Genomic DNA, 12,609 nt, shown 5'->3' with positions numbered 1-12,609 from the left:
CATGTATTTTTAATGCAGAAGATCCGGTGTTTCTATGTCAAATTGTTTTGTTATACAAATACTGGGATTGTTTTTTTCAGCCCTTAACCATGTGTGTGAGGTGTATACTTTTGTGTGACCCTGAATTAGTCCACTGCAGTAAACGGCTAACACGGCAAGGGCCATCCCAGGGGCAAACCAGAGCGATGCTATACCTGGTGGTGAAGTGTTTTTTACTGTATGTCAAATCTACCATTGGGTGATGCCACACCAGCAGGAGCAAACATTTTTGGGGTTATCTCAGATTGTTCTGGCAATTTTCATGTAGAAACTTAATTAGGAGGAAAGATTTTTTAAATGCTTTTTACACAAACCATTTTTTACACAAACCATTTGTATCACCAAACATTTTTTTTAAATGATAATGAAAGTGTCCATTTTAGGCCCTTTTCAGACCTATACATGCCTCATATACATGTAAGATCCTATGATCCGTGAATATTAATATATATATATTTATATATAATATTAATATTTCAAAACCAGCATTTTTGATTTTGTTCATTTTAAGACATATTGTTTGGAACAATATACTCTTCAACGAAATCACATTTTCAGAGAGGGCTCTCTGCTGTTTCTGAAGATATGACACATTTTATGAGCGTCACCAACACAGTGAATGGAAAAATGGATTTAAAGTAAACCCTGCTGGTAATTTGCTGAATGTACAATCCTAAATGAGGGTTGTAATTGGTTTATGACCCATAATGTATATGTCTATGTATAAAATGGGTCATTTCATTAAAAGTACCAGAGAACCTCCTCTGGAAATTAGACATGTGTGAAGAGTACAGTATATTGTTACAAACAATGTCTTAAAAGGAACAAAATAAAAAAAGGCAGTTTTTGCGATATTAATATTAATATTTGTAATGTTGAATTAATTATTGTGGATTTTTTTTATTTTAGTATCAAAACATACTACATTTTTTAGAATACACTTTAAGGAGTATGACACCAAGATGTTGTCTGTATCATGTATGTTTCACAGATCATAGGGTCTTACAGGAGGCATGTATAGGTCGAAAATGGAATAAAGGTAGTTGATAAAAACACATTGGATGACTGCACATACAGTTGAAACTGCTGCTATATTAGGTTGTCTCATGGTATTGGCATGGTCAAAATACTGCACCAATCAAGTGTCAGCACACGTGAATATTTGATCAAATAAATAATAAATACCTGACGTTTATGGTACATTTGTTATTATGAAAGCCTCATATCTTGCAACTTGTTATTACAACTCACTTGGCTGTCTTGCAATAGAAGACAAAGAAACTTGCATTTGCTCTTGCATAAATCAATGACAAACTGATTCCATCGAACAAACAACTTTACAAACCACTGTCACATAAGACATCAAACTACAAACTCTTCACAATGGCCAAATCACTCACCCAAACACCAAACTCACATTTGAGCTAAATGTCCCCATCATCTCTACAGTCCCTTCTTCCTTATGCACCACAGCTCCCCCAGATCCACAGTGTCTTTGTTTTTAATTAAGGTGTTTCGATGGATGTTTTTGATTCAAGCCTTATTAGCCTAGCTATGAACCGCATGTTGCTCTCTCCATATTTACCCCGGACTATAAGGCTAGGCCTGTCGATGACCAGAGAGAGGGAAACAGACTCACTGCACCCCTCCAGCCAAAACAGATTATGGGAGCATATCTCCCATGGTGCATTGCGTGTGCATTGTGTGTGCCTGAACACCTTTGTAACGGCAAGGGGGTGCATATCACAATAGAATGAACGAGAGAGAGAGAGAGAGAGAGAGAGAGAGAGAGAGAGAGAGAGAGAGAGAGAGAGAGAGAGAGAGAGATAACAGAGGGGTGATATGTTCAATTGGTTTATCTGGAAATAGATTTATTCACACTGATCTCCAAGCAGAGTAGCAGCCGTTGCTAGCCCTCTGTGATTCGAGTGTGAGAGGAGAAGCATGGAGGAGGAGGTGGAGGAAAAACGGGGGGAAGGGTGGACAGTTTTTTTAATCTCAAGAAGAGTTTGGTCATTCATGCTATAGATGCTGAGGTAGAATGATAAAAAGTATGGTGTGTGTGTGTGTGTGTGTGTGTGTGTGTGTGTGTGTGTGTGTGTGTGTGTGTGTGTGTGTGTGTGTGTGTGTGTGTGTGCGTGTGCGTGTGCGTGTGCGTGTGCGTGTGCGTGTGTGTGTGTGCGTGCATGTGAGTGAGTGAGTGAGTGAGTAAGAGACAGGGAGAGAGAGTGCCCTGAAGTTAAGATTTCTCTGAGTGGACTGTGAGTGGTTGAGCTCAGATGGCCCCACTGCGCTGCTGAAACAGAGGCTGTAATGTATGTGTGTCAGTGGAGTGCTATTGTAGGTTAATGCACCACCACACACTGAGCTGCTGTATGCTATGAGGGTCCTGTGGTTAGCACCAGTGTTAGCAATGCCTTAGGAAACTGAAACTGCATTGAGCCCTAATGGCTGGTCAGCTGTACAATACATGGTCAAACAAACCCTCCAGTCAAGACTTCCGGCTGACTAATGTTAACCTGTGAGCTATGTGTACATCTTTTGTCACTGCTCAGTCAGCAAAACATGAAGCCTTTCTTTTTCTTCTATGTCTAACATGATCCGACATATCCCTCTCCCTCAGGCTTCAGCATCTTGACTCAAGCTGCCATCGTTTTGGCTGGTCTATTTGTGCGGTCTAGTCCGAATATTGATTGTACTTTTTTTCTATCTAGTTTATCCTGTCGGTCCTGTCACTATCATTAATTTTCACGGTTCTCACCTTGTGTTGATGTATCCGACACATTTGATTGTGGCTAAAGGCTAGAATGCTAGGAATGATATGTTCAAATCCCTCGTGATGTGTCTCTAAGGGGGTCCTGTTCTGTTGGATGAACAAGAGCTGAACTGTGATAGCATTGATTGAACAAGAGCTAACTGCATGCAGACACACACACACACACACACACACACACACACACACACACACACGAGTGTACGCACGCACGCACACAAACACTCACTCACACAAACACACAGGATCAAACTCAAGCGCAGCAGCAGGTTGCAGGGCAATGGTAAGCTAAGACCCCAACCTGGCCTAGATGACCCTATTGGGTTCAAGCCAAGGTATCAGGGGACTAGGCTTCCATAGTAGTAGTCCATCCCACCAAAGGTCAGGGCTGGTACGGCCACATTTGCCATCAATCAACATTCATCCCTTATCAGTGTGTGTTACCAAAAAGGAAGACAGAATTAGTAATAGACTTACTGTGCAATGGAGGCTGCTGATGGGAGGATGGCTCATAATAATGGCTGGAATGAAGCAAATGGAATGGCATCAAACACATGGAAACCATGTGTTTGATGTATTTGATACCATCCCACTTATTCCGCTCCAGCCATTATCACAACACGCGTTCTCCCCAATTAAGTTGCCACCAACCTCCTTTGTTATTGTGACAACTCTTATCCACACTACTCTATATGTATGGCTTTTGATATGTGGCGTCATGTGATGGTAATATGGGTGTAGCTTTATCTCATAGAGGACCTCCACCAGGATTGTAAGGGGGCAAAGTTTTGTCTGGTTATCTCAACTACCATGCACATTGTTGCTTACACTCAACTCTTGGTTTTGAAGTTTTAATGATTATTATAGCCAACAATGCTTTTCCAACGCTATGTGGTATGTTCAATATTGTGAAACAATTCTCATTGGGAAATATCCTTTCTAAAACTTGAATGGTTCACTTTTAAGGGAAAGTACCTGCCGGAGCTGCTTCCTGAAGTATGATCTTAATCGGAAGTTAGGATTCTTAATTAAATTGTTTGATCTCCAAAGTTGCTCCAATTCGCATACCTCTGAAAGATAGGCCTAATTGATTTCCAAAACAAGGAAATGGCTGGATAATTCAATTTCTTCTGTTGATAATTACCAAAAAGATAAGTATGGTTTTGAAGACACTAGATTAAGATGAAGTGCATTAAGTCTTGTGTTATTTGCTGACTCATTGCCTTTTATGCTAAAGCTATTCAATTCTCTGAAAAACTCATTAATTCAAACTCGAATCAGTAGTATTAATGTACAAAGTCTATATCCCTTAATTACTTGTACCCTGCCAAGTCCTCTATTTACTACAGAAGGTTCACAAAATATGTGAATGTGTATTGTAACTTTCACTATTACTATGGCTAATCATGCTAATGTTTCCCTCCATTTTGTGTTGCAGGATTTCTTTATCTATTGGCCACTACGTCCATGTCTTTGAAGACGGATTATCCAAACCATTCAACAAGGTATGTGTGCTGGAATATCAGATATCTTCTACCAAAGTGTCCCTGGTCTTCAAAAGTGCAAAGTGACATTCCCTCCTCTTTGGGTCCTGTCACCTCCTTGCTTTCCTCCTTCCATCCGAATCTGGCTGACATTGTGAAGGACACCGGTGGTTTGTGTCCAAAGGAGACACTGACCTACTTGTGGTTGATGCTGGAGTTATTGAAAAGGCTGAACTACCTAGAGAATTAGCTTATGGGGGAGGCAGTTGACTTTGTCCTTGCCCAGGTTGAACGTTGATGGATACCAGACATTTGGATGGAGCGTCACTGTCAGACTGACAAAAGGATGGGTCTATGAACGGTGGAACTTTTTGTCCAGTGTTATGAGCTTTGATGAATCTTGCTTTTCTAAGTTCACTTTTGTCCTTACTGATTAGAATATAAATTACAATTTACATAATGATGAATGGCTAGGGTGTAACATGAGCACATATGTCGTAGTAGTGTTCTGCGGTTTCAGGGATGATAAGACATGTTTTGTTTGCCAAAGGTACGCACACTGTTGCCTGCCGAGCACTTACTGTAACACTGACTGAACAAGCCCGATGCTCAACATTATGAGTGGTCTTGGGATATAACCGTAAAGTACACCACTGGTCTAAGTTTTCTTGTAGTCTTTTAGGATTTAATTCAGAGCAAGTGTAGATATGTATCATTTTACCTGAGATACTGTTCCTCTTGAACAGCTACTTCCGAAGTACAATGAAACGTTTTTAAAACAATCCCTCCTCTCTCCTCTACCAATTGGATGGAAGGAATCAAGTTAGGATGATTAGAAAATAATTAAATGCATTTTGGCTTTGGATAAACACAGGAATGTGTATATTTGCACTCTGCTAGAAGCATGACTCTAACTGGTTAAGCTGTTTAACTGTGGGTCTTAAATATTCCAGGACAGTGATAGTGGCTACTTGGTTATCACCCTTCAGACCAATTCAATATTTTGCTGCAGCTGTTGCATCCGTGATTTCTCGCTCTGTTGGGTTCCCGGAACATAAATGGTCATGAAACAGTGACCCAACAGAAGCTACACATACTTAGAGCTGTTGTTTTCAAAGAAGACCCATGCGATTACAAGGAATACATGCATGCTCTGTGTATGCATTCTGCAATCCTCAAACCTCCCCTTTTACATATAAATGGTTGTTCCCAAAATGCGTCCTAAACACACACACACACACGCACAGCAACTCTGACCTCTGAATTCAAATCTTATAGGGTTCATTTAGAGGAGAGGTCACTATATGAGCCTGTCACTCTATAGCAACATGGTGACGTTTCAGAGCTAAAGGCCAATCATATTCCTCCTTGAGTTCAAACAGCTTTGGGAGACCAGCACATGATTGCCCTGAAATTAGCACATGACCTATGGCCTCTGGAACAACCGTTGCAGACATGCATCATCGTTTTAATGGGTAATAAACATGTAAATAAACATGCTAAGAACAAACCCATTATTTTATTTCTCTAATTGCTCTTTACATGGCAGGGTGTTGGGAAGAGGATAAGTGCCTCACTTATTCCGAACAAGGCTTGAGTTCCCCGCCCTCCAGGGATTTGAACCAGTGTTTCTGTTCGTCAAATCAGTCTTTCCCCCTAACCTTCCAGGGCATATTGCTGAATGTTGTAGATTTTTACATTAGGGTGTTCCTACAAATAAAAGGCAGCAGAATTATTAGGGAGAGCTTACCATTTCATCTGAATTGCAAATGGAAGTAAATAGATGTACTGTAAATATCTATGCATACTAATGACAATGCCATGTACTGTGTGTTCTCTCTCGTGTGTCACCAAGAATAGACACTTCTGCCCAGCTATGATGATTTATCATTTCATTACAGAAATGTCCGCCACACTTTCCCGCTGTCCATCAAGCAAGCCCATTGAGAAATGTGGTTACACTTACAATTTCAGGTATGTTGCAATTGATGATAGCTGTGCTGTAAACATACTGTCTATCAACTGTTGAAAGGCTAGCTCTATGTTAGCAAAACATGTAGCCCTTGGTTTATCAGAAGGAGTGCCAGTAAACAAATAGCTGATTTATCCCATGATGATACTGTTTGAGAAATATTTAATATCCAAGCACGAGAGATTCTCTAGTTTCCCCCAAGGCTTATTACATTTGCTTCAATCAGCCCACTCACTTTTACTCACTTCTATATTGTTTTCTCGGAGAGCTCGGCTTATTGCATTGCATTTTATCTAGTTGATGAATATGCTATTACTCTGTTTTGATTTGATCTATCAGAGGCTACTGTGTACCAGTATATCTACTGTATACCCCCCGCATATCTTTTTTGTAAAAGCTTCACAACATGATGCATATAAACTGATACCAGGTTGGCAATCCGCGTGCGTTATTTATCATGGGAACGTTGCAAGGCAGTTTGCCGATTTTCCCCTATGACTGTGGCATACTGTTTAGTCAAAGTAAACCCATTACAAGAGCTTGGGACTATAAAGTTCTGTCTGCAAAAAGATCATTCAGAGATAACTGGCTTTAAAGTTCTGAACCCTCAGTGGTTTGAATGGTGTCAGCAATTTTTTATCTTGTATTCTTTTAAACTTAACAACCTGAATTGGGGTATTTAGACTACTGTACGTATAGGTAGTGAACATTGAACAGAACAAGTCTATGTCAATAACTCAGTCTTGACCAAGATGCAGATAGAACCTTATAGTCCCACTTGATTTACTATGATTTCAGCTGGAAACTGACGTGATAAAATGAATCAATTGACAGACGAGAATGAAGGGTCTAGCATAACATTTGCTCAGGGGAGATTGTGTAATTATAAACTGGGTGGTTCGCTTCCTGACTGCTGATTGGCTGACAACCGTGGTATATCAGACCGTATACCAGGGGTATGGCAAAACATTTATTTGTACAGCTCTAATTATGTTGGTAACCAGTATAATAGCAGTATAATGTTGCGTCGTGCGTAAGAACAGCACTTAGCCGTGGTATATTGGCCATGTACCACACCTCCTCGTGCCTTATTGCTTAATTATACTGTATGTAATGAACCCATTAGACAATACAGAGCTATACTATGTTTACATTAGCTTATAGCAAGCCCTTGCAGGGTATAGACCCACACTGCCAGTCATTTTTACCACTCCACAGCTCTGTGTATACCTTCCAGTCTTACCTTTGGCTAAATGTAACCATGTCCATACGTTATGCATGGATGCTTTTCTCATCCACGGCGCAGAAAGTCACTCACCAACTCTCTCAGTGCATCTGGCTTTTCCATGTTAAATCAAATTAAATAAGATTTTAATCATCACATGCTTGGTAAACAACAAGAGTAGGCTAACAGTGAAATGCTTACTTATGGGCCCTTCCCAATAATGTAGAGAGAAAAAGAGAGTAATCAGTAAAACACGTAATAATAAAATGAATAAAAAATACACAATGAGTAACGATAACTTGCCTTTATACACGGGGTACCCGTACCGAGCCGATATGCAGGGGTACGACGTAATTGAGGTAGATATTTACATATAACTAGGAATAAAGTGACTAGGCAACAGGATAGATGATCAGCAGCAGCAGCGTATGTGATAAGTCAAAAAGGTCAGTGCAAAAAGGGTCAATGCCGATAGTTAACCAAATAGCTACCCAGACTATTTAACTAACTATTTAGCAGTCTTATGGCTTGGGGGTAGAAGCTGTTCAGGGTCCTGTTGGTTCCAGACTTGCTGCATCGGTATCGCTTGCTATGCGTTAGCAGAGAGAGCGGTCTATGACGAGCGTTGCTGAAGTTTTTGACAATTTTTAGGGTCTTCCTCTGACACCGCCTGATATAGAGGTCCTGGATAGCAAGGAGCTCAGCCCCAGTGATGTACTGGGCTGTACACAAGACCTTCTGTAGCACTTTACGGTCAGATGCCAAGCAGTTGCCATACCAGCCAGTCAAGATGCCCTCCATGCTCTCAAGATGCTCTAAACTTTTTGAGGATCTGAGGGCCCATGCCAAATCTTTTCAACTTCCTGAGAAGGAATAGGCATTGTTGTGCTCTCTTCACGACTATGTTGGTGTGTGTGGACCATAATAGATTCTTAGTGATGTGGACACAGAGGACCTTGAAGCTCTTGACCTGACACTCTACAGTCCTGTCGACGTGAATAGGGGTGTGCTCTGCCCTCTGTTTCCTGTAGTCCACGATCAGCTCCTTTGACTTTCTGACGTTGAGGGAGCGGTTGTTGCCCTGACACCACACTGCCAGGTCTCTGACCTCCTCCCTATAGGCTGTCTCATCATTGTCGGTGAGACAGCGGTTTTGGTGTCATACCTGGCCATGCAGTCGTGGGTGAATAGGGAGTAGAGGAGGGGACTAAGCGCGCACCCCTGATGGGCCCCCGTGTTGATGGTCAGCGTGGCAGATGTGTTTTTGCCTACCCTCTCCACCTGGGGGCGGCCCGTCAGGAAGTCCAGGATCCAGTTGCAGAGGGAGGTGTTCAGTCCCAGGGTCCTTAGCTTAGTGATGAACTCGGAGAGACCTATGGTGTTGAGCGCTGAGCTGTAGTCAATGAAGAGCATTCTCACATAGGTGTTCCTTTTGTCCAGGTGGGAAAGGGAAGTGTAGAGCACAATAGAGATTACATCATCTGTGGATCTGATGGGGTGGTATGCGAATTTGAGTAGGACCAGGTGTCTGGGATGATGGTGTTGATGTGAGCCATGACCAGCGTTTCAAAGCATTTCATAGCTGCAGATGTGAGTGCTATTGGGTAACCTGTCATTTAAACAGGTTAACTTGGCATTCTTGGGCACAGGGTGTCACGATCGTGTGGAGGATTGACGGACCAAAACGCAGCAGTAGGAAAATAAGCCATCTCTTTTATTGATGACGACGGCAAAACGAAAACAAAACACTTACAAAACTAACAAAACAAACAAACGACCGTGAAGCTAATAACGTAGTGCACATACAGGCTACAAACGTATAACATAGACAACTACTCACAACAAATGAAAGCCTATGGCTACCCTAAATATGGCTCCCAATCAGAGACAACAGAAATCAGCTGTCTCTAATTGGGAACTCATTCAGGCAACCATAGACTCTCCTAGACAACTAAACATACATAGACAACGCTAGACACATGTACTCAACACAAACCCATATACTACACCCAACATCCCCTTTACCATAGAATCACCCAAAACCAACAAAACACAAACATTCCCCATGTCACACCCTGACCTAACTAAAATAATAAAGAAAACAAAGAATACTAAGGCCAGGGCGTGACATAACCCCCCCCCCTTAAGGTGCGAACTCCGGGCGCACCATTACACAGTCTAGGGGAGGGTCTGGGTGGGCTTCCATCCACGGTGGCGGCTCCGGCTCTGGTCGTGGTCCCCACGTCACCACAGACCCTAACCGCCTCCTTAGCTTCCTCCAAATGACCCCCCTCCACATTAACCCCACTGCATTAAGGGGCAGTTCCGGACTAAGGGGCAGCTCCGGACTAAGGGGCAGTACCAGGGTAAGGGGCAGTACCAGGGTCAGGGGCAGCTCCGAACTAAGGGGCAGTACCAGGGTAAGGGACAGCACCAGGATAAGGGGCAGCACCAGGATAAGGGGCAGCTCCGGACTGAGTGACGGCCCATGGCTGGCTGACAGATCTGGCTGCTCATGGCTGGCTGACGGATCTGGCTGCTCATGGCTGGCTGACGGATCTGGCTGCTCATGGCTGGCAGACGGATCTGGCTGCTCATGGCTGGCTGACGGATCTGGCTGCTCATGGCTGGCTGACGGATCTGGCTGCTCATGTCTGGCTGACGGATCTGGCTGCTCATGGCTGGCTGACGGATCTGGCTGCTCATGGCTAGCTGACGGATCTGGCTGCTCATGGCTAGCTGACGGATCTGGCTGCTCATGGCTAACTGACGGATCTGGCTGCTCATGGCTGGCTGACGGATCTGGCTGCTCATGGCTGGCTGACGGATCTGGCTGCTCATGGCTAGCTGACGGATCTGGCTGCTCATGGCTAGCTGACGGATCTGGCTGCTCATGGCTAGCTGACGGATCTGGCTGCTCATGGCTGGCTGACGGATCTGGCTGCTCATGGCTAGCTGACGGATCTGGCTGCTCATGGCTGGCTGGCGGATCTGGTAGATCCTGTCTGGTTGGCGGCTCTGGCAGATCCTGTCTGGTTGGCGGCTCTGGCCGATCCTGTCTGGTTGGCGGCTCTGGCAGATCCTGTCTGACGAATGGCTCTAGCGGCTCCTGACTGACGAACGGCTCTGACGGCTCGGGACAGACGGGCGGCTCTAATGGCTCGGGGCAGACGGATGGCTCAGATGGCGCTGGGTAGACGGATGGCTCAGATGGCGCTGGGTAGACGGATGGCTCAGATGGCGCTTGGCAGACGGGCAGTTCAGGCATCGCTGTGCAGACGACAGACTCTTGCCGGCTGAGGCGCACTGTAGGCCTGGTGCGTGGTGCCGGGACTGGTGGTACCGGGCTGGGGACACGCATCTCAGGGCTAGTGCGGGGAGCAGCAACAGGACGCACAGGACTCTGGGGACACACAGGAGGCTTGGTGAGTAGTTTAGGTACTGGTGGTAAAGGGCTGGAGACACGCACCATAGGGCTAGTGCGTGGAGGAGGCACTGGTGGTACTGTGTAGGGGCGGGGAGGTGGCGCCGGAAATACCGGACCGTGCAGGCGTACTGGCTCTCTTGAGCATTGAGCCTGCCCAACCTTACCTGGTTGAATGCTCCCGGTCGCCCGACCAGTGCGGGGAGGTGGAATAACCCGCACCGGGCTATGTAGGCGAACCGGGGAAACCATGCGTAAGGCAGGTGCCATGTATGCCGGCCCGAGGAGACGCACTGGAGACCAGACGCGTTGAGCCGGCCTCATGACACCTGGCTCAATGCCCAGTCTAGCCCGGCCGATACGTGGAGCTGGAATGTACCGAACCGGGCTATGCACGCGTACAGGAGACACCGTGCGCTCTACTGCGTAACACGGTGTCTGCCCGTACTCTCGCTCTCCACGGTAAGTACAGGGAGTAGGCGCAGGTTTCCTACCTGACTTCGCCACACTCCCTTTAAGGCCCCCCCCCAAGAAATTTTTGGGTTGTACTCACGGGCTTCCAGCCTTGTCTCCGTGCTGCCTCCTCATATCGCCTCCTCTCGGCTTTAGCTGCCTCCAGCTCTTCACGAGGAAGGCGATATTCTCCCGGTTGTGCCCACGGCCCCTTACCATCCAGTATCTCCTCCCATGTCCAAGAATCCTGTGTAGGTGGGTCCTGTTGCCGCTTTACATGCCGCTTGGTCCTGTATTGGTGAGTAGTTCTGTCACGATCGTGTGGAGGATTGACGGACCAAAACACAGCAGTAGGAAAATAAGCCATCTCTTTTATTGATGACGATGGCAAAACGAAAACAAAACACTTACAAAACTAACAAAACAAACAAACGACCGTGAAGCTAATAACGTAGTGCACATACAGGCTACAAACTTATAACATAGACAACTACTCACAACAAATGAAAGCCTATGGCTACCCTAAATATGGCTCCCAATCAGAGACAACAGAAATCAGCTGTCTCTAATTGGGAACTCATTCAGGCAACCATAGACTCTCCTAGACAACTAAACATACATAGACAACGCTAGACACATGTACTCAACACAAACCCATATACTACACCCAACACAAAACACAAACATTCCCCATGTCACACCCTGACCTAACTAAAATAATAAAGAAAACAGAGAATACTAAGGCCAGGGCGTGACACAGGGTCTATGATGGTCTGCTTGAAACATGTAGGTATAACAGACTGAGAGGTTGAACATTTCAGTGAAGACACTTGCCAGCTGGTCAGCGCATACTCTGAGTACACGTCCTGGTAATCCGTCTGGCCCTGCTGCCTTGTGAATGTTAACCTGTTTAAAGGTCTTACATCAGCTACGGAGAGCGTGATCATACAGTCATCCGGAAAAGCTGGTGCTCTCATGGATGGTTCAGAGTCGCTTGCCTCGAACCGAGCATAGAAGGCATTTAGCAAGTCTGGTAGACTCACGTCATTGTGCAGCTCATGGCTGGGTTTCGCTTTGTAATTCATGATAGTTTGCAAGCCCTGACACATCCGACGAGCGTCAGTGCCGTAGCAGTAGGATTCGATCTTTGTCCTGTATTGACGCTTTGCTTGTTTGATGACTAATCAGATGTTGTAGCAGGATTTCTTTTTAGCGCCTGAATTAATGTCCCGCTCCTTG

General features: G+C 44.9%; 1 protein-coding gene across 5 annotated transcripts in view; it reads left to right on the top strand.

The window, feature by feature from the left end:
- Nucleotides 1-12,609, top strand: part of LOC129815626 (disks large-associated protein 4-like) — a 224,167-nt gene that overhangs the window by 34,394 nt on the left and 177,164 nt on the right. For 3 of the 5 annotated variants that reach the window (XM_055869606.1, XM_055869600.1, XM_055869601.1), the window contains exon 2: nt 4,251-4,317. The gene's annotated coding sequence lies outside the window, so the exon portion shown is untranslated. Of the gene's footprint in view, nt 1-4,250; nt 4,318-6,197; nt 6,271-12,609 lie in introns of all 5 variants that reach the window. The other 2 variants (XM_055869602.1, XM_055869603.1) reach the window with 1 other exon arrangement.

Source organism: Salvelinus fontinalis, chromosome 18, assembly GCF_029448725.1.
Source record: "Salvelinus fontinalis isolate EN_2023a chromosome 18, ASM2944872v1, whole genome shotgun sequence".
Taxonomy (NCBI): Eukaryota; Metazoa; Chordata; class Actinopteri; order Salmoniformes; family Salmonidae; genus Salvelinus; species Salvelinus fontinalis.
The sequence above is the reverse complement of the archived record's forward strand: the minus strand, read 5'-3'. Positions and strand labels throughout refer to the sequence as shown.